Genomic DNA, 25,676 nt, shown 5'->3' on the forward strand with positions numbered 1-25,676 from the left:
TGAGGGGTGCCTCTGCCCGGCCGCCCCTACTGGGAAGTGAGGAGCCCCTCTGCCCAGCCAGCCACCCCATCCAGGAGGGAGGTGGGGGGGTCAGCCCCCACGCCCGGCCAGCCGCCCCGTCCGGGAGGGAGGTGGGGGGGTCAGCCCCCCGCCCGGCCAGCCGCCCCATCCGGGAGGTGAGGGGCGCCTCTGCCCGGCCGCCCCTACTGGGAAGTGAGGAGCCCCTCTGCCCGGCCAGCCGCCCCGTCCGGGAGGGAGGTGGGGGGGTCAGCCCCCCGCCCAGCCAGCCGCCCCGTCCGGGAGGGAGGTGGGGGTGTCAGCCCCCCGCCCGGCCAGCCGCCCCGTCCGGGAGGGAGGTGGGGGGGGTCAGCCCCCCGCCCGGCCAGCCGCCCCGTCCGGGAGGGAGGTGGGGGGGTCAGCCCCCCGCCCGGCCAGTCGCCCCGTCCGGGAGGGAGGTGGGGGGGGTCAGCCCCCCCGCCCGGCCAGCCGCCCCGTCCGGGAGGTGAGGGGCGCCTCTGCCCGGCCGCCCCTACTGGGAAGTGAGGAGCCCCTCTGCCCAGCCAGCCGCCCCGTCCGGGAGGGAGGTGAGGGGGTCAGCCCCCCGCCCGGCCAGCTGCCCCGTCCGGGAGGGAGGTGGGGGGGTCAGCCCCCTGCCCGGCCAGCCGCCCCGTCCGGGAGGTGAGGGGCGCCTCTGCCCGGCTGCCCCTACTGGGAAGTGAGGAGCCCCTCTGCCCGGCCACCACCCCGTCTGGGAGGTGTACCCAACAGCTCACTGAGAACGGGCCAGGATGACAATGGCGGCTTTGTGGAATAGAAAGGCGGGAAAGGTGGGGAAAAGATTGAGAAATTGGATGGTTGCCGTGTCTGTGTAGAAAGAAGTAGACATGGGAGACTTTTCATTTTGTTCTGTACTAAGAAAAATTCTTCTGCCTTGGGATCCTGTTGATCTGTGACCTTACCCCCAACCCTGTGCTCTCTGAAACATGTGCTGTGTCCACTCAGGGTTAAATGGATTAAGGGCGGTGCAAGATGTGCTTTGTTAAACAGATGCTTGAAGGCAGCATGCTCGTTAAGAGTCATCACCACTCCCTAATCTCAAGTACCCAGGGACACAAACACTGCGGAAGGCCGCAGGGTCCTCTGCCTGGGAAAACCAGAGACCTTTGTTCACTTGTTTATCTGCTGACCTTCCCTCCACTATTGTCCCATGACCCTGCCAAATCCCCCTCTGTGAGAAACACCCAAGAATTATCAATAAAAAAATAAATTAAAAAAAAAAAGAAATTGAAATTGATTCAATGTTAATATATAATCGACAGATCTTATTAAGATTTTGCCAATTTTCCCCATAATATCCTTTATAGCCAAAGAAAATCCAAGATGGGAGATTTTTACAATTCATGATGTGTTGAGTCCAATTGTCCTCTTTCTTTATTCTCCTTTAATCTGGGACAGTTTTGTACCCTTTCTTTGATTTTCATAACATCCATGTTTTTGAAGAGTATGGGTCACTTATTTTACTGATTTTTCTCTCAGTTTGGGTTCATATGATGTTTCCTCATGATTAGATTCAGATTATGTCACTGAGGCAGGAATGTCACACAGGTAATGCTGACTTCTTCCGAATGCAGCATGTCTGTAGGCTGTCACTTGGTTTCATTGCTGGCCAGTGTTGACTTTGATTCTTTGGTTAAGGAGTATCGTCAGTCAGATTTGTCCATAGTAAAGTTACTGTTTACCTTTTGTATTTCACCAATATCCTGTGTGGCAATACTTTGTGGCTGTATAAATCTCCAGTTACTCCTCAAAATTTCACCCACTAGATTTAGCATTGCATTGATTTTTTCCTTTTATTTATTTATTTATGTATGTATTTTTGGAGATCATGGTCTTGCTCTATTGCCTTGGCTGGAGTGCACTTGCACAATCTTGTCTCACTGCAGCCTCAATCTTCCAGGCTCAAGCAATCCTCCCACCTCAGCCTCCCAAGTAGCTAGGACTATAGGCATGCACCATCATGCCTGGCTAATTTTTGTATTTTTTGTAGAGATGGGGTTTTGCCATGTAGCCCAGGCTTGTATCTCTAACTCCTGGGCTCAAGGGATCAGCTCCCTTCAGTCTCCCAAAGTGCCAGAATTATAGGCATGAGCCACTGGGCCTGGCTGCTTGATGACTCTTACTTGAATTAATTATGATGATGGTGGCCACATGATGATTTTCTTATTCTTTCATGCCTTCTACATGGATTAAAAAATGAAACAAAACAAAAGCAATAAACAGGGGAGAAGGGAAAATATTCTTTTGGTGCTCAAATACTCCCAGACTCAGCCAGTGGTCACCATTTCAAGCTGATTTCATGTCTTTTGGACATCAATTCATTGCCATCGTTTAAATATTTCTTTATTTTATGGCACACGATGTTCCAAGCTTATCATCTATTTCTTGGCCCCAGATCTGAAATCAGCTATTTTCCTAGAAGACTAGATTTCTTCTGGGGGAGAATGGTATTTAGAAACCAAATTCTGGCCACTAGTTGAGGTAGGTGTGGATATTTGCATTGGGATTGTCATTGCTCACAGACCTACTCCATGAACAAAGCAAGAAATATATGGATATACATAAATACGCAGGCATACATGCTTACATTAATCCACATTTCAGTGTCAAAATATATTAAAAACCATGAGTTTTTGCTGATACTTTCTATTTCAATTCAATCCCACATGGTTCATTCTAATTTTTTTTAAGTACAGTTGACCCTTGGACAATCTGGGGAGTAGGGACATCATAGAAATTCACATATAACTTTTGACTCCCCAAAACTTAACTACTAATAGCTTACTGTGGATGAGAAGCCTTACCCATAATATAAACAGTCAATGAACACATATTTTGTATGTTTTATGTATTATATACCATATTTGTACAAAAGTAAGCTAGAGAAAAGGAAATGTTAAGAAAATTATAAGGAAGATAAAGTATATTTACAGTACTGTACTGAATTTATCAATACCATAAGTTTACTTCATGTGTTTCTGAGATGAATCATCTTTCTAAAAATGCAGACAAAGCTACAGACCTCAAACTGTGGTACATATCAAGCAAATCAGATTTTTCTTATATTGTTATGTTATTTCTCTGCTTCTTGGAAGCACTTTATGTATCACTAGTGGTACTTTCTTTGGGTTCTATGATTTACACTATTAAATTAAACATGATGAAAAAAACAAGAAGTCCTAGCTAGAGCATTGAGACAAGAGAAAGAAACAAAGGGGATCTATTTGGAAAGGAAAAAGTAAAATTACCCTTGTTTGAAGATGATATAATCTTATATTTGGGAAACCTAAAGACTCTCCCTAAGAACTGATAAACAAATTCAGTAAAGTTGCAGGATAAAAAATAAACATACAAAATCAGTAGCCCTTGTATATACCAACATTGAACAATCTGAAAAAGAAATCAGAAACTAATGTCATTTACAATAGCTCAAACAAAATAAGATATGTAGGAATACACTTCACCTAAGAAGTGAAAGACCTCTATAGTAAGAACTATAAAACATTGATTCAAGAAATGGAAGAGGAGACAAAATTGAAAAAAATATTCCATTTTCATGGATTGGAAGAATCCATATCGTTAAAATGTCCATCCTATGCAAAGCAATCTACAGAGTCAATGAAGTCCCTATCAACATACCAGTGATATTCTTCACAGAAATAGAAACAATAATCCTAAAACTTTCTGATAGAATCAGAAAACACCCAGAATAGCCAAAGCCATTCTGAGCAGAACAAAACTGAAGGAATTATATAACCTGACTTAAAATTATACTACAGAGCTATGGTAACCAAAGCAGCATGGTAACTGGCATAAAAAAAGACACATGGACCAGTGCAACAGAATAGAGAGGACAGAAATAAATGCATATCTCTATAGGGAACTCACTTCAACAAAAATACCAAGAACATGCATTGGTGAAAAGACAGTGTCTTCAATTAATGGTGCTGTGAAAATTGGATATCCATATTTAGAAGAATGAAACTAGACCCCTGTCTCTCATCACACACAAAAAATCGAATGCATTAAAGACCTAAATCTAAGATGTCAAACTATGAATCTACTGAAAGAGAACATTTGGGAAACTTCAGAACATTGGTCTGGGCAAAGATTTATTGAGTAATACCCCTGAAGCACAAACCAGAGCAAAAATAGACAAATAGAATCATGTCAAACTCCAAAGCTTCTACACAGCAAAGGAGACAATCAACAAAGTGAGGAGATAACCCACAGAATGGGAGAAAATATTTGCAAACTATCCATCTGACAAGAGATTAATAACCAGAATATATAAGGAGATCAAACCACTCAATAGGAAAAAAAAATCTAATAATCTGATTTTGAAATGGGCAAAATATCTCAATAGACATTTCTCAAAAGAAGAAATGGCAAACAGGCACACAGTGGCACACAAATGGCAAATAGGTATATAGAAAGGTGCTCCACATCATTGATCATCAAGGAAATGCAAATCAAAACTACAATGAGATAACATCTCACCCCACTAGAAAGCGCTTTGATACAAAAGACAAGCAACAACAAATGCTGGCAAGGATATAGAGAAAAGGGAACCCTCATACACTGTTGTTGGGAATGTAAATAAGTACAACCACTATGGAGAACAGCATGGAGCTTCCTCAAAAAACTAAAAAAGAACTGCCGTATGATCCAGCAATCCCCCTTTAACAGTCTTTGCTCCTGTACCCCATCAGGAGAGGCAGATGCTATAGCCAAGTATCACGAAGAGGTGGGTGAGCAGTTTGAGAAAAGCAGCATATTTCTCTATATCCTGTCAGTTCCAGCTGCTATTATGCACAATTATATGATGGATCTAGTGTGGAAAGATGTTAAAGAGAGCGTTTGGGTATTTATCCAAAGGAATGGAAATCAGTATGTCCAAGAGAGATTGGTACTTCCAAGTTTACTGCAGCACTATTCACAATAACCAATATTTGGAAGCAAGCTATGTGACCATCAACAGGCAAACAGATAAAGAAGATGTGAGATATACACACACACATATATATACACACACACACCCCCACAATGGAGCACTATTCAACCATAGAAAAGAATGAGATACTGTCATTTGCAACAACATTGAAGGAACTAGAGGTCATTATGTCAAGGGAAATAAGCCAGGCACAGAAAGACTTCTCATTCATTTGTGGGAGCTAAAAATTAAAACAATGAAACTCATGAACATAGAGAATTGAATGAAGGTTACCAGAGGTTGGGAAGGGTAATGGGGGTTGGGGATAAGTGAGGATGGTTAATGGGTAAAAAATATATCGTTAGATAAAATGAATAAGATCTACTACTTGATAGCAGAACAGTGTGACTACAGTCAACAATATTTTATTGTACATTTAAAAATAAAACAGTGTAATCGGAATGTTTGTAACTCAAAGAAATGATAAATGTTTGAGGTGATGAATACCCATTTACCCTGATATAATTATTATGCATTGATTGTATGTCTCTGTCAAAATATCTCATGTATTTTATAAATATATACCTACTATGCCTCATACAAATAATTTTAAAAAGAAAACTACATGAGTACCACGAGAGGTCACTTTCACTATGAAACATGATTTGCTGGCAAGACGAACTGCATCTGTGGAGATGATGAGCATCATTTGGCATTTTAAGTGGATACTGCAACACTTGAGTTCACTGCAATAGCAACAGGAGGTGGCTATGAGATCATTACAATAGTGCAGTATGTACTAGATCTAATTGTATGCAGTTATGATTTATTTATTTTTTATTTTTAAAAGATATATACTTCATTTTTTAGAGCCTTTATAGATTCCGAGAACAGAAATCTCGAAGGCTGTGGTGTCCTTCTCCAGAAGAATGTGCATGGCAGCCTTTAACAGTCCTTGCTCCTATATCCTGTCAGGAGAGGCAGAAGCTACAGCCAAGTGTCATGAAAGGTGGCTCAGCAGTTTGAGAAAAGCAGGATATTTTCATATATTCTGTCAGTTCCAGCTGCTAATCACAATTATATGATGGATCCAGTGTGCAAAGACATTAAAGAGAGCATTGGGAATTTGGGGAGGATGGAGCCAGAAATGGAGCTGATTTCAATAACAACAGGAAAAACAGCTTGTGAAGATTTGACTACTGGCAAATATTGATACAGGAACATTTCAGAGCCAGTTGGTTTCATCCAGGCTCTCACAACCGCAGCCAAAGGAAGGGAAAATGTCATATTTGTTGAAATAGTCTCTAAGAGAGCCCTCCAGAGAAACATGAGAGAAGTCATAGGTAAAGAAACTTAATTTTCTCTTCTCTACAACCAAATAAAGAGTACGAGACTCTTTTTGACCTGGTACAAACTCTATTTGAATCTGGACACAACCTTAACTGGCCATGCTTTTATGAAGGTTTGAAAATAACTCCAACAGTTTACCTAAGGTATCAATTTGATCACAAGAGTCTTCTGCTGCAGAACAAAATAGCTTACTCCAGTCATCCTCTCACTAGTATTGCAAGTGACAACATAGATTTCAGTTGCTTCAGAACTCGGGATACAGCACCCCATGTTTTTGAGCACAAAACAATGGAACTACTTAGGTTCCTTGTTCCTGTTTTGTGGAGCCTGGTTTGGCTTGTGTGATGGACAGTTTAAAACCCAGATCACCTCTGAGTACATATCAGGTAAGAGTTGCTTTTTTAGCTCCCCGTGTGGTAAGCCAAAAATTTTTAGATATAAAGATGCAGTTGGAATCAGGAGAAAGAGGGAAATCAGGAGAAATAGGGAAATCACGGCTGCGTGTGGTTTTCGTTTTCGGGGCTCATGAAGCGGCCTGGGCCCTGTGACTCCTCCAGGGATTCCACATCCCAGGTGCTGCGGGACCTGCGGGGGTGAGAAAGCTGGGCCGGTGACAGGAGGGCGCAACCCACCCCATCCCCCAGGGAAAGGGCTTCTCCCAGTTCCCCACCCTCCCAGCCCCCGCCCGGCCCATTACCTCTTCTTCTTGTCTCTCTTGTCCAAGCCAGGGTCCCTGAGCATGAGGATGAGCTCCACTCTGGGGACTATGCCCCTCCAGGCAGCTCTGTGGAGATCGCCAAGATCTTCCAGGCAGATGTGGTACCCAGGCTCCAGGAAGGCGCTGTCATTGTGCTCGGCTCCACAGCCCACGCCGTCCTCGCTGCTCCTCCTTATTCAATTATTAAAACTAGTGAATAAATTCAGCAAAGTTACAGCACAAAATGTCAACACATGGTAATCTGTTGTATTTCTAGACACTAGCAACAAACATCAGAATGTAATGATGAAAACGATTCCAGGCTGGAGGTGGTGGCTCATGCCTGTAATCCCAGCACTTTGAGAGGCTGAGGTTGGAGACTTGCTTGAACCCAGGAGTTTGAGGCCAGTCTGGGCAACTCAAGGAAACCTGTCTCTACAAATAATTTAAAAATTAGCTGAGTGTGGTGGGTCATGTCTGTAGTCCTAGTTACTCGGGAGACAGAAGAGGGAGGATTGCTGGAACCTGGGAGGTTGAGGCTGCAGTAAGCCGTGTTCCACCACTGCACTCCAACCTGGGCAACAGAGTGAATCCCTGCGTCAAAAAAAAAAAAAAAAAAAAGACAGAAAAGAAAAAAAATCCATTTTTAAAAATCAACAGGCCAGACGTGGTGGCACACACCCATCATCTCAATGCTCTGGGAGGCCAAGAGGGGAGTATCACTTGAGGCCAGGAGTTCAAGCCAGCCTGGGCAAGATAGCAAGACTCCACCTCTACAAAAAAATTAAAAAATTAGGCAGGTGTCGTGGTGCATACCTGTAGTCCCAGCTACTTGGTAGGCTGAGGCAGGAGGATCACTTGAGCCCAGGAGATAGAGGCTGCAGTGAGCCATAATCGTGCCACTGTACTCCAGCCTGGGAGACAGAGTGAGTCTCCCTGCCAAAAAAAAAAAGATCATAGAAGTATGGGTTTATTTCTGGACTCAACATTCAGTTCCATTGATCTATACATGTGTCCTTATGCCAGCATCATGCTGTTTTTATTGCTGTTGCTTTGTAGTAAGATTTGAAATTTGGAAATGTGAGCCTCTGAGTTGGTCATTTTTTTGACATTATTTTGGCTATTCTGGATCCCTTGAAATTTCATGTAAATGTTAGGATCAGCTTGTGGATTTCTGCCAAAAGGACTTTGGGATTTTAACAGGAATTGCAATAAATTTGTAGATTACTTTGTGTAGTACTGCCATCTTAAAAATTAGTGTCTTCTAGTTTATGAACATGAAGTGTCTTTCCATTTATTTATGCTTTCTTGAATTTATTTCAGCAATGTTTTGACATTTTCCATGTTCAAGTCTGGTACCTTGGTTAAATTTATTCCTAAGAATATTAGTACTGCTGATTGGTTTTTGAGAGAGCCTCACACTGTTGCCCAGGCTGGAATGCAGTGGCACGATCCTAGCTCTGCAGCCTCAATCTCCTGGGCTCAAAAGATCCACCCACCTCAGCCTCCAGAGTAACTGGAACTACACATGCGTGCCACCACAACCAGCTAATTGTTAAAAATATTTTTGTAGGGACAGTGTCTGGCTATGTTGCCCAGCTTTCATTATACAATGTTTAAAAATTCTAAAATTTTTGCCATGAATTACTGTGATAGTTAAGTCTAGGTGTCAACATGACTGGATTAAGGGATACACAGAGAGCTGCTAAAGCACTGTGTCTAGGTATGTCTGTGAGGGTGTTTTCAGAAGAGGTGTCATACTGGTGTGACATATCATGACATATTGTAATACTGATATGACACCCGTAAGACTGATATGATGCCCACAATACTGACATGACAGCCATAGACTCATATAACACCTGCAATACACATGTGACACCCCAATACAAATGTGATACCGCAATACAGATGTGACACCAACAAGACTACTGTGACACCCATAAGACTGATGTGACACCCACAATACTGATGTGACGATGTGATGCCCACAATACAGATGACACCTGCAAGAGGGCTATGATGCCCATAAGACTCATGTGACGCCCGCAATACAGATATGACACCCATAAGACTCATATGACACCCACAAGATTCATATGACACTCCTAAGACTCATATGACACCCATAATACTGATATGATGCCCGTAAGACTGATGTGATGCCTGCAATACTGATGACACCTGTAAGACTGATATGACACCCCCAATACTGATATGACACCCGCAATACTGATATGACACCCGCAATACAGATATGACACCCCCAATACAGATATGACACCGACAATACAGATATGACACCCACAATACTGATGTGACACCCGCAATACAGATGTGACACCCGCAATACAGATGTGACACCCGCAATACAGATGTGACACCCGCAATACTGATATGACACCGCAATACACATGACACCCGCAATACAGATATGACACCCGCAATACAGATATGACACCCGCAATACTGATATGACACCCGCAATACAGATATGACACCCGCAATACAGATATGACACCCGCAATACTGCTATGACACCTGCAATACAGATATGACCCCCGCAATACAGATATGACACCCGCAATGCTGCTATGACACCCGCAATGCTGCTATGACACCCGCAATACTGATATGACACCCGCAATACAGATATGACACCCGCAATACAGATATGACACCCGCAATACTGATATGACACCCGCAATACTGATATGACACCCGCAATACAGATATGACATCTACAATACTGATATGACACCCGCAATACTGATATGACACCCGCAATACTGATATGACACCCGCAATACTGATATGACACCCGCAATACACATGACACCCGCGATACAGATATGACACCCGCAATACAGATATGACACCCGCAATACTGACATGACACCCGCAATACAGATATGACATCTACAATACTGATATGACACCCGCAATACTGATATGACACCCACAATACAGATATGACATGCACAATACTGATATGACACCCGCAATACAGATATGACACCCGCAATACAGATATGACACCCGCAATACTGATATGACACCCGCAATACTGCTATGACACTTGCAAGACTGCTGTGACACCCCTAAGACTCATATGACACCCGTAATACTGACACCCCCAAGACTGACATGACACTTGCAATACTAGTATGTCAGCCAATACAGCATCCAGACTCTCACCAGGGTGCTTGGTACACAGCTTCCAATGACCTTGATTTGGGTCGGGCTTGGCTTCTGTAATGAAATTTGATGTTGTCTCTGCTTTACGGACATGGTATTGATGTGGTTGTTTATAATTTACTTTCCAGTCATTTCAGTTTAGGGAGGGTCAGAATCCTGTAGCCTCCAGCTGCATGACTCCTAAAGCACAATTTCTAATCTTGTGGCTAATGTTAGTCCTAGAAAGGCAATCTAGTTCCCAGGCAAGAAAGAGGTCTGCTTTGGGAAAGGGCTGTTACCGTCTTTGTTTAAACTATAAGTTAAGTTTCTCCCAACATTAGTTCAGCCTACACCCAGGAATGAACAACGAGGTTACAAGCAAGGCGGAGTCAGGTTAGATCTCTTTCACTGTCTCAGTCATAATTTTGCAAAGGCAGTTTCAATCCCTCCCTTTGAGTTTTATAACACCTTAATCTTAAGGTGCAGGCTATGAAGATGGGAAAAGGCCGTCAATCACTCTGGCTTCTTCCTGCTGACAGTGGACATAGTGGGAATGGGAGTGAACCCCAAGGTGAGAGAGTGGAACCGCTTTGCAACTGTCTGAGCGTACTCATGCAGCCCTGGCTTTTCAGTAGGCCTACACAGAAAATGTGAATATCTAGCCCTGAAAGGTAAACACGAGCTTTATGCCAAAATCCTACATGCCGTGGTCTTTTCTTTCGCTGAATTCAACATATTTTGATATTGATCGCTTTTTAAAAACACATTTTGCACAAGCTCAGAATAAAGTATTTCAAACCTCAGTTAGTGCTTTCAGGAATATATGCACATAAAGCCCTAAATGCTAAAAGAAAGATATGGCACAAAAATAATTTATTATTTGCCGTGATCTTTCACTGAATTCAACACGTATTAACTAAGGGCAATTTTCAAAGACACATCCTGTCAAACCTCAGAAAACACAATTCTGAGCATAGTAGGCCTATACAGAAAATGTATCTAGTCTTAAAAAGTAAATGCAAGCTTTGTGCCAAAAACCCAGATGGTGTCCTGTTTTCTTTCACTGAATTCAAGATGTTGACATTGATCACTTTTCAAAAACGCATTTTGTACAGGCTCGGGGAAAATTTTTTCGAAGCCACGTTAGCGCTTCCAAGAAGATATGCATATGCAGCCCTAAAGGCTATAAGCAATACATGGCACACAAAGAATGTACGACATGCGGCTTTCTTCCACTGAATCACACATGTATTAACTAAGAGCAGTTTTTAAAGACACACCTTGTCAAATCTCCAAAGACACAATTCGGAGCACAGTAGGCCCACACAGAAAACACTGTGCTGGGAATTAAACGTAAGGCAGGGTTCTTGGTGCAATGATTTGTCTACTAAGTCAAAAGTTAATAATACTAGAAACTAGTACTGAGGTCAAATTAACAATGACCAACCAGTGCAAGGCTACCAATCTTGCTTTCTGAATGTAATGCTAGAAATTCATAAACAAAATTGGCGTTTGCTTTTTTTCCCTTATTTTCTAAGATGAGCGGCAGAGCTTAAAGATAGATATTAAATAAATTCCCCATACAAATAAGGGCTGGTCATTGCACATATTCAAACATTTGTTCACTTATTCAGCAAATACCTATTGAAGGTTTATTACATGCCAAACTCTATTTCTTCCAGTGATACGGAAGGAAAAATCAACATCCTTGCCCTTACGGTGCTCACATTCTAGTTGTAGGTATATCCCCATGGGATGTGACTGACCTGCTGATGTTATTCTTCCAGGTGAGACTGAAAACCCCTGCGTCCTTGAGCTCATGGACGATGTGCTCTATGAGGCGGTAGAGGAGCTCCGCCTGGTACTCGACACTCCACAAAGCAACTCTCCCTTTGGGGCTGCAGTTGGTGAACAAAAAGAAACTCTCAAGGATCCAAGATGATGCTGATAGTAAGAAGTCATTTTTTGTGCTTCAGCTGTAAGTTGGGAACTGAAACCCATCCAAATCCAGGTTTTAAGGGGTTCAGAAACCCGCCACCCCTCCCCTGCTTTCTGACTAGGGTTTTTAAGCAATTGAGAAATACGAAAAAGACAAAGCAAATGGGAAACAGAATAAACCATTAAAACTGATAAAGCTGATGTTGGAGAATATGGCTTATATCTGAACACTGAATCCCAAACATCCATACCTGCCCTCTCCTCTATACACACCCTTGGGTATAGGGGTACCAACAGTTTCCTCCCTCCCCACCCACCTTCAGTGGCCTGTTCACATGTACTTTATGGCACATAGGGACAGCTGGGAGCACATGCTCTCTGGGGGCTGGTTAAGTCCCAGGAAGGAGCTGGGCAACACATGACAGCTTTTCCTTCCACACACACCCTAATTTTGAGTGAGGAGACAGAAGCCAGGAGTGTAATAGTTATTAAGCCCCTCCCACATGGAAACAAACATAGAAAAGGAGGAAAAGCATTCCCCTTACTAGCAATTTCATTTGTCTGTGTTTTCCACAATTTTAGAGACTTATTAAATTTGGAGAAACCAAATTTAACGTCACTGAACCCAAAGAACCCGGAGAGTCAGTGGTTATAAGAATTCCAGTGATTCACCAAGGAGACACTTCCAAGGTTTCCATCGTGAGTCCACACCAAGGATAGTTCAGCCACCTGTGGAGAAGACTACCACCTGTGTCAGACGCTGTGGGGCTCCCAGGACGTGTCTCCCGATGGATCATGCCAACTCTGTGTGCTAGTGCCAGTGCCCTTGAGGAAAAGAAGAGAAACATCCAACTGAAAAAAAATAGGCACACTCTTTGTTGGGGGGTATAAGTTTAAGGGGTACAAGTGCAATTTTGTTACATGGTTATATTGTGTAGTGGTGAAGTCTAGTCTTTTAGTACATCCATCAATCGAATAATGTACATTGTACCCATTAAGAAATTTCTCAGTACCCACCCCCTGCCACTCTCCCAGCCTCCCAAGTCTTCAGTGTTTATCATTCCACACTCGAAGTTCATGTGTACACATTATTTAGCTATCACTTGTAAGTGAGAACAAGCAGGATTTGACTTTCTGTTTCTGAGAAGTTTCAATTAAAATACAGACATATTCTTTTAAATTTATTTTCTTTAGTAAAACAAAAACAATGCAATTTATTTCCAAGAATTTTTTTCTTTTTGACTTACAGGGTATATGTGTTAGGACTTAGAGAAATTGTGAGTAAATGTGCTAGATGACCTTCTGTTTCGAGTTGACTTTCTATTGGTTTTATCTTCATTGTAGTTGTCAGATTAAATAATTTCCTATATTTTTCTATGTCATTGCAATATGCATGATAACTGAGATAACAATCTATTTTAGTTTAGAGAACACCAGCAATCTAAATCTAAACCTAGGAAATGTGGTAACAAAGGACAGTAAAAGTATGGCAAAATATTAATCGCAGAGACCATGAATTCTCTGGGATTTGGGAGCCACTTATAGATGTCCTTCATCCCTCTCTTTTTGCAAATGTTGGGCCATTTCACCATTTCCTTTTTTCTTTTTTTTCTTTCTTTTCTTTTTTTTTTTTTGAGATATTCTTGCTCTGTTGGCCAGGCTAGAGTGCAGTGGTACAACCTCAGCTCACTGTAATCTCCGCGTCCTGGGTTCAAGCAATCTTCCCACCTCAGCCTCCCAAGAAGCTGGGACTACAGGCATGTGCCATCATGCCCAGCTAATTTTTTGTATTTTTGTTAGAGACAGGATTTCACCATGTTGGCCAGGCTGGTCTGAAACTCCTGGCCTCAAGTGATCTGCCTACCTTGGCCTCCCAAAGTGCTGGGATTACAGGCATGAACCACCAAACTTGGCCTACCATTTACTGTTATCAGAAATTAAAACAAGTCAATTCTTCTCTCTCACTTGCTGTCACTCTGAATTATTTGCTTACAGAATAAACATAACTTTGTGTCCAAAATTACATTTATGAATTATTTGGAGTCTAATTATTCACTCTGTTTCTACTTTCCTACCTCTCACTATCAAGAGTCATTAGTTCTTGATGATCTTAGCACTTCAGGCATTCACTTTTATCTAATTTACAAACAAAGCTGAGAAAACAAGTGATAGGTATCACTGAATCAGTAACAAAGTTAGTGAGGCAATATAAAAAATAGCATCTTCTACAAAGGAGCTTGTATTTTCTTCCATATAATGGTTATAATTTAATGAACTACTCTAGAGCTTCAAAGTTGTCCCCAGATTATTCTCTATGTAAAGCACAATATATATTTGAAATAAATCACATATAATCCAAGAGAAGAGAAAACAAAACTGATTAGCTACTTAATTGTAAAATATTAAATGTCTTTCTATAATGAGCAGATTTTACATGAAACAAGAATCTTCTAAATATTTTAACATGACTTTTAGCAAAAAAATGTTTTTCTTGGAAGTAAAATGATTCCTTTTGCTAAAACAAACAAAATTATAACTATGTAGTAAACTGAAAAATAAAGTCAGAAAAAACTTAAAATGTTAAATAAACCTGTTGGTCTCTTTTATCCCATAAATGTCAACATGCTTTTTATAATGTTTACACTAAAAAAATTAAAATTTTTTTCTAAAACATTTCCTAATTTCTCCTTTTAAGGTTCAAACTGAATTTAGTTCTTTGAAAAAAAAACAAAAAAATTAAATATATTAAAAAGTTGAATTTTTTTGCATGCTAAGAAAGTCTAAAATGACAGGAAAAGATAAATGTGAATGAGAAAACTTGACCACCATCCAGCAAGTATACTATGAGAAAACAGTAACTAAAATATTTAAGATAAATGTTGAATTTTTTAAATTCTAAGAAATTTGGTTTGTATAACTCAAGGCATTACAAAACCTTGAATATTTACAGGTCTAAGACAAGCAATGAAAACGAGTGAAGCAAGGACAATATGAAAGAAAATGGAGTGATTGTAATGTCATTAAGCCAGCAAGCCCATTCCTTGCTGAGGAAAGCCTGTATTATCATAGCCTAGTGCCACAGACTACTGCCATGCAGGAAGGTACAAAAGAACTAAAAAATCTGTATTTTTCTATGAAATTCCAAGACTTTTAAGTGTTAGTAACCAATTTTTCAATATCACATCATACAGGTCAAATCAAACAAATGATTAGCTATTTTCTTCTACTGGAACAAGAACCGTAAGTTCTCTCAGGGTCCGAGAAGTCTGGGACTGATGGGCTCAACTAACATGCGAAGGCTAACAGGAAAAACTGCTGCACCTGGAAACACAGAGAACAAATTTTGAAAAGAAAAAGAAAACATCTTTAAAGATAAAGAGAAAAAAAAATCCTCTTTGTACTTGATAATTTAAAAATTGAAGCAGAAAAAGGAAAATGCGCTGGCAATTCATTTTCTTCTGCCAGAGTCGAAAGGGTTTGTAATTTAGAATTATAATGATTGAACTGCCCTGCATCAGAAAGCAGCACCTGTTGACTCTTCTAATTGGGATTATGCTTATATTCTTTGTATTTTCTCTTTTGAAACAGTATCTCAAAAGGTATAGTAAAACTAGCAAAATAGTTTATCCAAGGTTTACCAAATGATCAGCTGCTTAATTATGAGTTCAATAAAATCTGATAATTTTAATGTTTTTAGTAATTTTGAAATGAGTGGTTAAAAAAGAATTCTGATTTTTTTTTTTAGGATTCTAGATTTAATTTTCATGACAATGAAGCAATCCTTTTTTAGTGAGAAGGGAGTGGGTGAAGAGAAAAAAATCATTAGGATTTTTCTAAAATAACTTGTCTAAGTTTCCAAGAAACACAAAAATAAGTATCTCTGAAATATAATTTGCTATTATATAAAAAACTAAACAATTATATATCCAGCTCTTCTACGTATATACATAATGTAAATTCCATTCACACTCTAACCTATGATCACATTCATTTGTCTTGAGTCCTATTGGTTTAGAAATTCTGGGGAATAAGAGGTTAATTTTTCTGATTATATCCCAACATTAGAACTACTGATTGTCCCTCCCGTAATTCAGCATCTTTTCAAACTGTGGGCCAACAAATCAATATCTTATTATTAAAATAATAAGACTTGAATCTCTACTTGTTTTCTAGGATCGCCCTAATAAAGTACACAAACTGGGAGGCTTTAAACAACAGAAATGGACTTTCTCACAGTTCTGTAGGCTGGAAGTTTGAGATCACCGCAGCAGCTGGGCCGTGCTCCCTCCAAAGGGGCTAAGGGAGGATCCGGCCTTGCTGCTTCCAGCTTCTGGCAGCTGGTGGCAGCATCACTCCAGTCCCCGCCTCCATCTTCAGGTGGCTGTCCTCCTCCTGTATCAGCCAAATTTTCTTCTTACAAGGACGGCTTCCCTAATCTAGTATGACCCATCTTAATCATATCTGCAAACTCCCTATTTTCAAATAAGGTCACATTTACAGGTACCAAGGGTTAGGATTTCATCACCTTTTTGGGGAGACACAGCTCAACCCGTAACAATCCGCCCTCTGGTTCCCAAAGTTGATTTCCTTCACCTGTGCAAAATACATTTTCGCCCCATGTCAACATTTCCAAAAGTCTTAACACTTTCCACATCAACTCTTCTCACCATCTACATCATTTAAGTTACAGAGGAGACCTACTGTGATTCATCCTGTGGCAAAATTTCTCTCCATCTGTGATCCTGTGAAACCAGACAAGTTAATTGGCTTTTAAAAGACAGTGGGGGCCAGGGGCAGGCATAGGACAGACAGTCCATTCCAAAAGAGAGAAAGGGGAAGGAAAAAAGGGATCATGGGTCCCAAGCAAGTCTGAAAGCCTGCAGGGAAAATCCCATTAGACTGCTTTCACTATTTTCCATCTAAAATTTTTAAATGAGCTATGCAAGAGTAAAAACAAGTTATCCGACAGAGAAACTAGAGTTAGAAGTGCAGGATGAATTTACCAAGAGAGTAGGTTAAAAGGGAAACTTCTCCTTCAGGCCTATGGTGGGCATTTCTTGTTTACTCAAGAACCTACCATCTCTCACAAAATAATGTCCACTGGAATTCGATTATGTCATGATTTTGCCTGCCCCCGCGCCCCCAGTCACAGCCGGAGGGAAGCGCAACCCTAGCCTTTCCTTACTCTAGAGACAGGAAGCGCTATGCTGCGACGGCGGCAGAGAAAGCGCGGGAGCGACGCCCTTGCTCTCTGGACGTCGACGTGCCCACGTCGAGGCCGCGCCCAGACCCGGAGGCGGGGCCGTCACGTGGGGCGGCGTGGGCCGCTGCCTTGGAAACGCAGAGCGCGCGCTCCAGGTAAAGGCTGCTGCGCCCAGGACAGGGTTCTCACGGTGGAGGAAAGGACTTCTGCGGGATACCACGCTGTGCGCCAAAAAGCCAGAGCAGCGGCTCTGCGGCGCAGGCGGCGGGTCGGGGTAGCCTTGAAGCCGGGATCCGGCCCGAAGGGTGAGCACCAGCTCGTCTCCGGTGGGCGCCGCCTTCAATGTCAAGTTCCAGGGCAGTCGCTTGGACCCGTTTGGCGAGCGCGGAGTGAGCGGCGCAGGAGGAGCTCCCCTAGGTCCCGGAAGTAAGCCGGCCCCTGCTCCGCGCGGCCAGCGACACTCAGAGCGAGATTGTTTGGGCCTGGGAGGAGGCAGGCAGCGAACCCAACTTGTACAGTGGGGTCTTGTGTGCGCTCTCAGTGACAGGCAAGGTTACCTCTGCTTTGAGGGGCCGGGTTTAGTGGTCTTCTCCCCAGAGTGTTGGATCTAGGAACTGCCTGCGTTAGCCCCTTGCTCCACATGAATCTGAATAGTTCGTCCTGGCAGTGGCGGTGAATTTGGCCTGCCAGGACCCGCCCTCTGCCTACACTCAGCGGCACCCCGGCTAAAGCCCTTTAGCTCCATCGCTACAGGCCTGTCTTAAGAGGCCTCTTTATACCTGTGCCTTCACAGGCGGCATCACATGGTCTTTTTCCAAGGACAAGGCTGCCTGCAGTCAAGTAATAGTAATTTAATTGATACCTGAAATTCCATCACCTATTAATTTATTTCAAAGCTTTGGGCTTTCTTGTTTTAAGACACAAAACTCTGTTGAGACGAGTCTGACTTCATATAGTGCCATGGAATTGGCCACTTTGATTTCTTACCCCAGGAAGTCACTAGATTGCATTGTTTGCTTCTTATTTATATGTACCATGCCTGGTGTCGTACCTGGCATTCAGTAGGCACTCAGTAATTGTTCAGTGAGCGAATGAAAGGTGAGAGGAAGGCAAAGTTGGAAAGTACTTACCTGATGCCTGTTCTACTTGGAGTTTATACATTTTGTCCATTTTAGTTAAGGATTACTTTTATTTTTGCCTTTTAAAATTTCATTATACTGTATTGCCTTATAAAGAGGAGTCTAGGGTATTGTTGCACTGAGCTAAAGGGTGTATAATTCTTGTTTTATCTCCGTTATCAGCTTTGTCGATTTTAAAATTATTTTGTGTGAAATTTGCTACACCACCTTCCTTAAGGGTATGTAGTGTTGGTATTAACATAGTTGGTGTGAGAACTACTTGTAGGCGCTGAGCAGAAAGACGTGAGGGGAAGCCTGATTTTGGGTAGATGAGATATAACTAATTTTAGCTTTATTTTTCTCTTTTGTATCATGATATTCGGCACTAATAGCAGATTTTCAAATTTTAGAGTTGGTTTTTGCCTTGAAAAAAAAAGGTTTATTCAGTTTTTTAGCATTACGGTCACTGGTAATCCGAGAGTTAGAATTCCAGAGAACAATATGGGCAGGTTGTACTGGGAAGTGGAAGTAGTCTGTGCTCGAATCAAATTAAATCTGTATAAAGATGATATTTGTGTTTGGTTCTGATTCTGCTTTGTCCCCCACTGACTTTATTTTTTTTTTAATTTGTAATATATTTTGAAGAGAGATTGCTAGCTTAACTTCATCCATCCCGTCTTGTAGAAACAGTAGGGCTTGTCAGGCCTGAAGGTTTACCTGTTGGTATTTCTGAAAATCTATGTGTTAAGCACCTACAAAGTTGATTAACAAAGCCTAGCATCTGCTCCGGTCACTTGTTTCTTTCATTGAGTTCCCCCATGTGTTAGACATTCTATTGGATAGCTGGTTAAAGAAATGAAGGGCAGGGCTCTTGGGTCTGGAAGCTCACCTTTTCAGGAGAGAAGACTTTCAAACAGATAAATTGTAATAGAGAAGTATGGAAAAGTGTGGGCTTTACAGATGTACAGAGCGGGTTCGAGTTCTGTCTTTCCCAATATTAATTTGTGACCTCAAACAAGTTTTTTCTAACCTCTTAAAGCATGTGTCCTGATCTGTGAAAGAATGATACTCTGTTCTGTAGGATTGTGTGATTTAAATGAGAACCTATGTAAAGTAGCAGGTACACTTCATGGTATGCGGTAGGTGCCTATTAAATGCTTTCTTTCCCTGCCTTCCTGAGTGTGCTAACAAGTGTGATTGAATAGGTAACAAGAGAATGGTCATTCCCATTAGATCAGTGATTTTTGTTTTTATCAAGATATTGAAATGTCTTTGGAACGTATAAAATTTGCTCCCAGTTTCAGCCTATGATTTTAATATGTTCATTAAATTTTTCTAAAATATTTATTGCTTGATAGTCAACTCATCCTCTCTGATAGTTGTAGAATAATTGGTACTATGTACTGAGATCTCACTTTGTCAGATGCTGCTGTTAGTACTTTACATATACTTAGTACCTGTATCCATGCTGTAAGGTATGTATCGTCATTCCCATTGTACATGATGAAAAAAATATGAGGCCTAGGAGGAGAAATAACATGACCAGGGTTATAAGCTAATAATAATTATGGCTAACATCTGTAAATGCTCTGTGCCAAACACTGCTGTATATATATATATATTATTTCATTTAATCCTTGTGGCCACTCTTAGGTTCTGTAGAAGTGACAGAGCTGGATTTTGAACCCATACCATTCAGTTTTTGTTTTTCGGAAAAATAATTAAAAATTGAAAAAAAATTGGCCGGGCGCAGTGGCTCAAGCCTGTAATCCCAGCACTTTGGGAGGCTGAGGCAGGCGGATCACCTGAGGTCAGGAGTTCGAGACCAGCCTGACCAACATGGTGAAACCCCATCTCTACTAAAAATACAAAAATTAGCCAGGCGTGGTGGTGTGCGCCTATAATCCCAGCTACTCAGGAGGCTGAGGCAGGAGAATCGCTTGAACTCGGGAGGCGGAGGTTGCAGTGAGCTGAGATCACGCCACTGCACTCCAGCCTGGGTGACAGCGTGAGACTCCGTCTCAAAAAAAAAAAATTAAAAATGATGTTCTGAAATCATTTTTGGTGTAATTTATGTGGGGTGATATGAGGAGTATGATAGTGGTGTTCGTGATCACAGGTATAACATGATACACCAGTGAAAGTCAAGATTTGCTTTGTGACAAAAGTAATTTTAGTAAATATTTAAAAAGCACAATTTTGAATTTTGGTTGTAAATTGGACGTATTCCTTGGTTCTAAGGGTCTTTTTGGAGTTCCTGAGCTCAGTGCCCCAGAAGGCACATACTTCATATGAAATATGAAGGATTTCATACTGCACAAGAAAAAGCCTTGAGAAAGACAGAATTGCTTGTGGACCGTGCGTGTTCCACCCCACCTGGGTCCCAGACTGTGCTGATCCTTGATGAGCTCTCGGATTCCTTGTGCAGAGTGGCCAACTTGGTAAGATGCTTTGCCTCAGACTTGAAGCTACCTCTCTTTCAACCTGTTAAAATTTAAGTGAAATTTATCCTTTGTTGTTTACTGTTAATATTAGATTATAAAGTTAAAAATGTCTGAAACTATTTGAGAGCCATTGGGTATAATTTTTTGTGATGAAATACATCATTAGGAATGGGGAAAATGTTATAGGAAAAGGTGACATTTAGAACTTGTACTTTAATATGTATATTTAATAAAATATACCTGTAATATATAATGAATGAATGATTACTAATATGGCAAATATTTGCTATATTTGGGTAATATATATTTACATATATATTCATTTGACAGAGATTCTTTATTTATGAAAGCTTCTCCCAAAATTCTAAGAACACTTTATGTGTGCATTTACAACAAAATTCCTTTTTCTTTCTTTTTTTTTTTTTTTTAATAGAGACAGGGTCTCCCTGTGTTACCTGGGCTGGTCTTGAACTCCTAGCCCCAAGTGAACCTCCTGCCTCGGCCTCCCAAAGTGCTGGGATTATAAGTGTGAGCCACTTCTTTTTCATAAGAGGTGTGAAAACCAGTTTTAATAAACCTTTTCAGGAATGCTTTTTTTTTTTAATTAAAAACCAAGTTTTCACATCAAAATGATTGTAAAGACTTTTTTTTTTAACATTTTAAATTTGAAATAGAAGTGTATACCTAGATCTCTTCACCAACTAGGAAATCCATTGCTGAGATAGCAAAATTTTCTTTTTCTTTTTTTATTTTTAATTTTTGTGGGTACATGTATATATTCATGAGGTACATGAGATGTTTTGATAGAGGCATACAATGTATAATAATTACATCAGGGAAAATGGGGTGTCCATCCCCTCAAGCATCCTTTGTGTTACAAACAATCCAATTATACTCTTTTAGTTATTTTAAAATCTACAATTAAATTATTATCGACTGTAGTCACCCTGTTGTGCTATCGAATAGTAGGCCTTACTCAATCTTCGTGTTTTTTTGTACCCATTAACCATCCCCACCTCCCCCATACCACCCTGCTACCCTACCCATTTTCTGGTAACCATCCTTCTACTCTTTATTGCCATGATTCAATTCTGTGTATTTTTAGGTCCCACAAATGAGTGAGAACATGCGATGTTTGTCTTTCTGTGCCTGACTTATTTCACTTAATGACCATCCATGTTGTTGCAAATGACACAATCTCATTCTTTTTTTTTTTTTTTTTTTTTTTTTTGAGATGGAGTTTTATTCTTGTTGCCCAGGCTAGAGTACAATGGTGCAGTCGCAGCTCAACTTCCACCTCCTGAGTTCCAAGCAGTTCCCCTGTCTCAGCCTCCCGAGTAGGTGGGACTACAGACATGCGCCACCATGCCCAACTAATTTTTTTTGCATTTTTAATAGAGACAGGGTTTCACCATGTTTTCCAGGATGGTCTCGATCTCCTGACCTCATGATCCACCCGCCTCTGCCTCCCAAAGTGCTGGGATTACAGGTGTGAGCCACCACGCCTGGCCATAATCTCATTCTTTTTTATAGCTGAATAGCACTCTATTGTAAGTACCACATTTTCTTTGTCCATTCATCTGTTCATGGACACTTGGGTTGCTTCCTAATCTTGGATGTTGTGAAGAGAGCTGCAACAACCATGGAAGTGCAGATATCTCTTCGATTTGCTCATTTCCAGGAAGCAGGATTTTCTATCAGCCTGAAGGAGCCGACTCTTGGTTACTCATGTCAAGGAAAACAGCACACACAATTTAAATAGTGATCATTTATGATCTTGTCTACATAGTATTGAACTACATAGGTTTTTCCCTCACATTCAGTCAATGTTGAGCACCTACTGTGTGCCAGACACTGTCTAGGCACCAGGGATACACGCAGGAATGAAACCGACACAATCTCTTACTTCATGGAGTTTATATTCTGGCATTAACTTGTTTTTGAAAATTTAGGCTGTAGGCCCTTTCTACAGCTTAGTTAGCTGAAGAAGCTTTCCCTGGATGAGCTGAGGTAACCTTCTCAGCATATCTCCCTTTTCACAAGAGGGAAGAAAGGCACTGGGTGATGAAGGGATGTGCCCGCTGTCAGCTGGCCAGCGTGTGGTGCAGCTGGGCTGCCAGCCCAGGCAGGGTATCTGTCGAGTTCCCCCTTCTTCCTGCTGTTCTAACCATTTCAGGGCTGGCTGGCTGCTCAGGTCTCATGGACCCTTACCTGGAAAGGTTGCAAAGTTTGTTAGCCTTTCCATCTTTAAAAAAAAATGTACTTGTTTTTAAAATTATTATTCTGTAAAATTGACTTCTTTTGGAGGATGGTACAGTTCTATGAATTTTAACTCGTATAAAATTTGTGCAACCCCCCACCACAATCAGGATACAAAGCTATTCCATCAACCCCCAAAAATCTCCTTTATAGTCACACCCAACACTCCCCGCTAACCTCTGGCGACCACTAATCTGTTCTCTCTCCCTATAGTTTTGCCTTTTCTAGAATGTCACATAGGTGGAATCCTGTATACCTTTGACTGACTTCTTTCACCCAGCATAACTCATCCCCATCTTTATTTTTTTTCCTTTTTTGGAAAATTTCCTTCCACCCATACACCTGACTTGAGCATTAACACCTTTCAGATGATTATATGTTCACCACAAGCTTCCCGCTCTTAAGGAAGCCAATAAAGTATCTTACTGTAAAGGGTTTTTCCCTGGAGTGAAGTTGCAGGCTCTGGGTAGTTCTGTTGTACTGGGTTTTTGTTCTGTGCCTCCCGTATGTGCATAGGAAATGTGTCTTTGAATGATGGGGGAGCTGTGGAAACGCACTGCCAAAACGAGGTTTCATACCCTGTTCACCTGATTGTGTCACAGAAATCAGAAAAGGAAAATCTGTGTCAGTGAATTTCACTATTCAAGTACAGTCAACCCTCCAGATTCGGGCATCTGTAGAGTCAACCAACCTTGGATCAAAAATATCTGGAAAAAAAAATTGCATCGGTACTGAACACGTACAGACTTTTTTCCTTGTCGCTGTTCCATGAAACAATACAGTGTAACAGCTATCTACATATTATTTACATTCATTAGGTATTACAAGTAATCTAGAGATGATTCAGTGTAAGGGTTGTGCTGTGTGTCAGTTATATGATTTGATGTATGGGGTGTGCTGTGCGTCGGTTATATGCAAGTACTACACCATTTTATATCAGAGACTTGAGCATCTGTGGATTTGGGTATCTGTAGGAAGATCTAACCATTGCCCACTGATACTGAGGGGTGACTGTTGGCATGGCTGTCACAAATCCCAGAATTCACTGTGTATTTGTTGTCTTAGTCTTCATCTTAATCAGTATTCTAGGATTTTTTTCTACATTTTTGCTTGTGGTCTTCACTAAAATATTTTAACTTTTCTGCCCTATATCTTATCTTATTTTGACATTTTTAATATTATGTATAATATCTCATTTTGAAAACTTAAAAAAAAAAAACTATGTGATTTATATATGTAGTTCTCCGGGTAAAAAAGAACCTTTCTCCTTTTTGAATTTTTGAGATGTTACCTACCAGTAATGTTAGTACTATTATAAGGCAATCGTTTTATAAACTTTTTCACTAAATAGTCATTTTGTTTTCTTTGTTTTCAACACAGTTTTTATGTAACGGAACTGTTTTCCTCATCACTATTAGAAATTAGTTGTTAATGTGCATGCTAGTGTTTTGAATTTTAATATTGATTATAAATTCACAACATGTAGATTAGTAATTTGTAAAAAAAAATGTAAATTTATGTAACTCATTTTTCAGATACTTTGGTACTAATGTTATTTTATCGTTACCAATTCTTACAACAAATATACCAAACTATGGATTTAAATGTTTTGGCATTAAAAACTATTTGATAATAAAATCAGGAAATTTTACCTTGTGATTTTATTTCATGTTATAGTCACACATCTTCTTGGCAAATAAAATATGTAGTGTTTTGTAGTTTCTCTGCTTTTTGTTACAATTGACATGAAAATGAAAATTTAGTTTTACATCATTTTATCTTTTTAAAAAAATTGTTGCTCATTTTAATTTCTAATGACTTAAGTAGCAGCAGCAGTAGTAGTTGTACACAGTATTACATGGAGACTGAACTCATATTTTATTAAAAGGACTAAAGAGACTGTGCCTTTGTTTTCTGCACAAAGACTAGAATGTAGTTAAAGACTAAAGTGTAGTTAAATGAGTTTTGAAACTATACTATGTGTCAGTTAAAGAAAACAAGCCTCTAAGAGTTGTTTTCTGGAGCTAGGTTAACCTGTGAGAACCATACTGCAAAGAATTTTAGCCAGAAAGTTGTAGAATATTTGAAACCAGTGTCTGCTCTTTTGATTTAATAAAGGGTTAGGAAGAATTTGCTTGGTGTTTATATTTGAAGGAGAAAAACTTTTCTGAAACAAAGTTAATAAAATTATTTTTTTTGGAAAGAAACAAACTTGGTTTCAAGGAATAACAGAATTAAATAAATGTTCAGAAAGCAGCTGCTTTGCTTTACTCGCTTAGGAAAAAGTCAGTAATGGAAATGCATAGGCCAAGCCAATGGCACATCTTAAAACCCAGTTTTCATTTTCACCCCCAGATCCTGGAAGAAAGCTTCCCATCAAATTCCCTTTTGGTTTTGTCTTTCCCCTTTATTAGGCTGATTTTGTGAAAATCGCTTACCCTGAGCCAGCATTCAGGGAAGCCGCAGAAGAAGCTTGTAGAAGTATTGGCACCATGGTAGA

The 25,676-nt window shown here is 40.6% G+C and overlaps 1 long non-coding RNA gene across 1 annotated transcript; it reads right to left on the bottom strand.

Moving 5' to 3' along the window:
• Positions 1 to 1,287: 1,287 nt before the first annotated feature.
• Positions 1,288 to 17,421, bottom strand: LOC103784072 (putative coiled-coil domain-containing protein 144B). The gene is made up of 6 exons (XR_010109661.1): positions 17,338 to 17,421; positions 16,854 to 16,894; positions 12,825 to 12,977; positions 11,981 to 12,112; positions 7,038 to 7,229; positions 1,288 to 6,925 (listed from the first exon to the last, which is right to left on the bottom strand). It is a non-coding gene; the product is annotated as a putative coiled-coil domain-containing protein 144B (long non-coding RNA).
• Positions 17,422 to 25,676: the final 8,255 nt, after the last annotated feature.

Source organism: Pan paniscus, chromosome 14, assembly GCF_029289425.2.
Source record: "Pan paniscus chromosome 14, NHGRI_mPanPan1-v2.0_pri, whole genome shotgun sequence".
NCBI classification, from domain to species: Eukaryota; Metazoa; Chordata; class Mammalia; order Primates; family Hominidae; genus Pan; species Pan paniscus.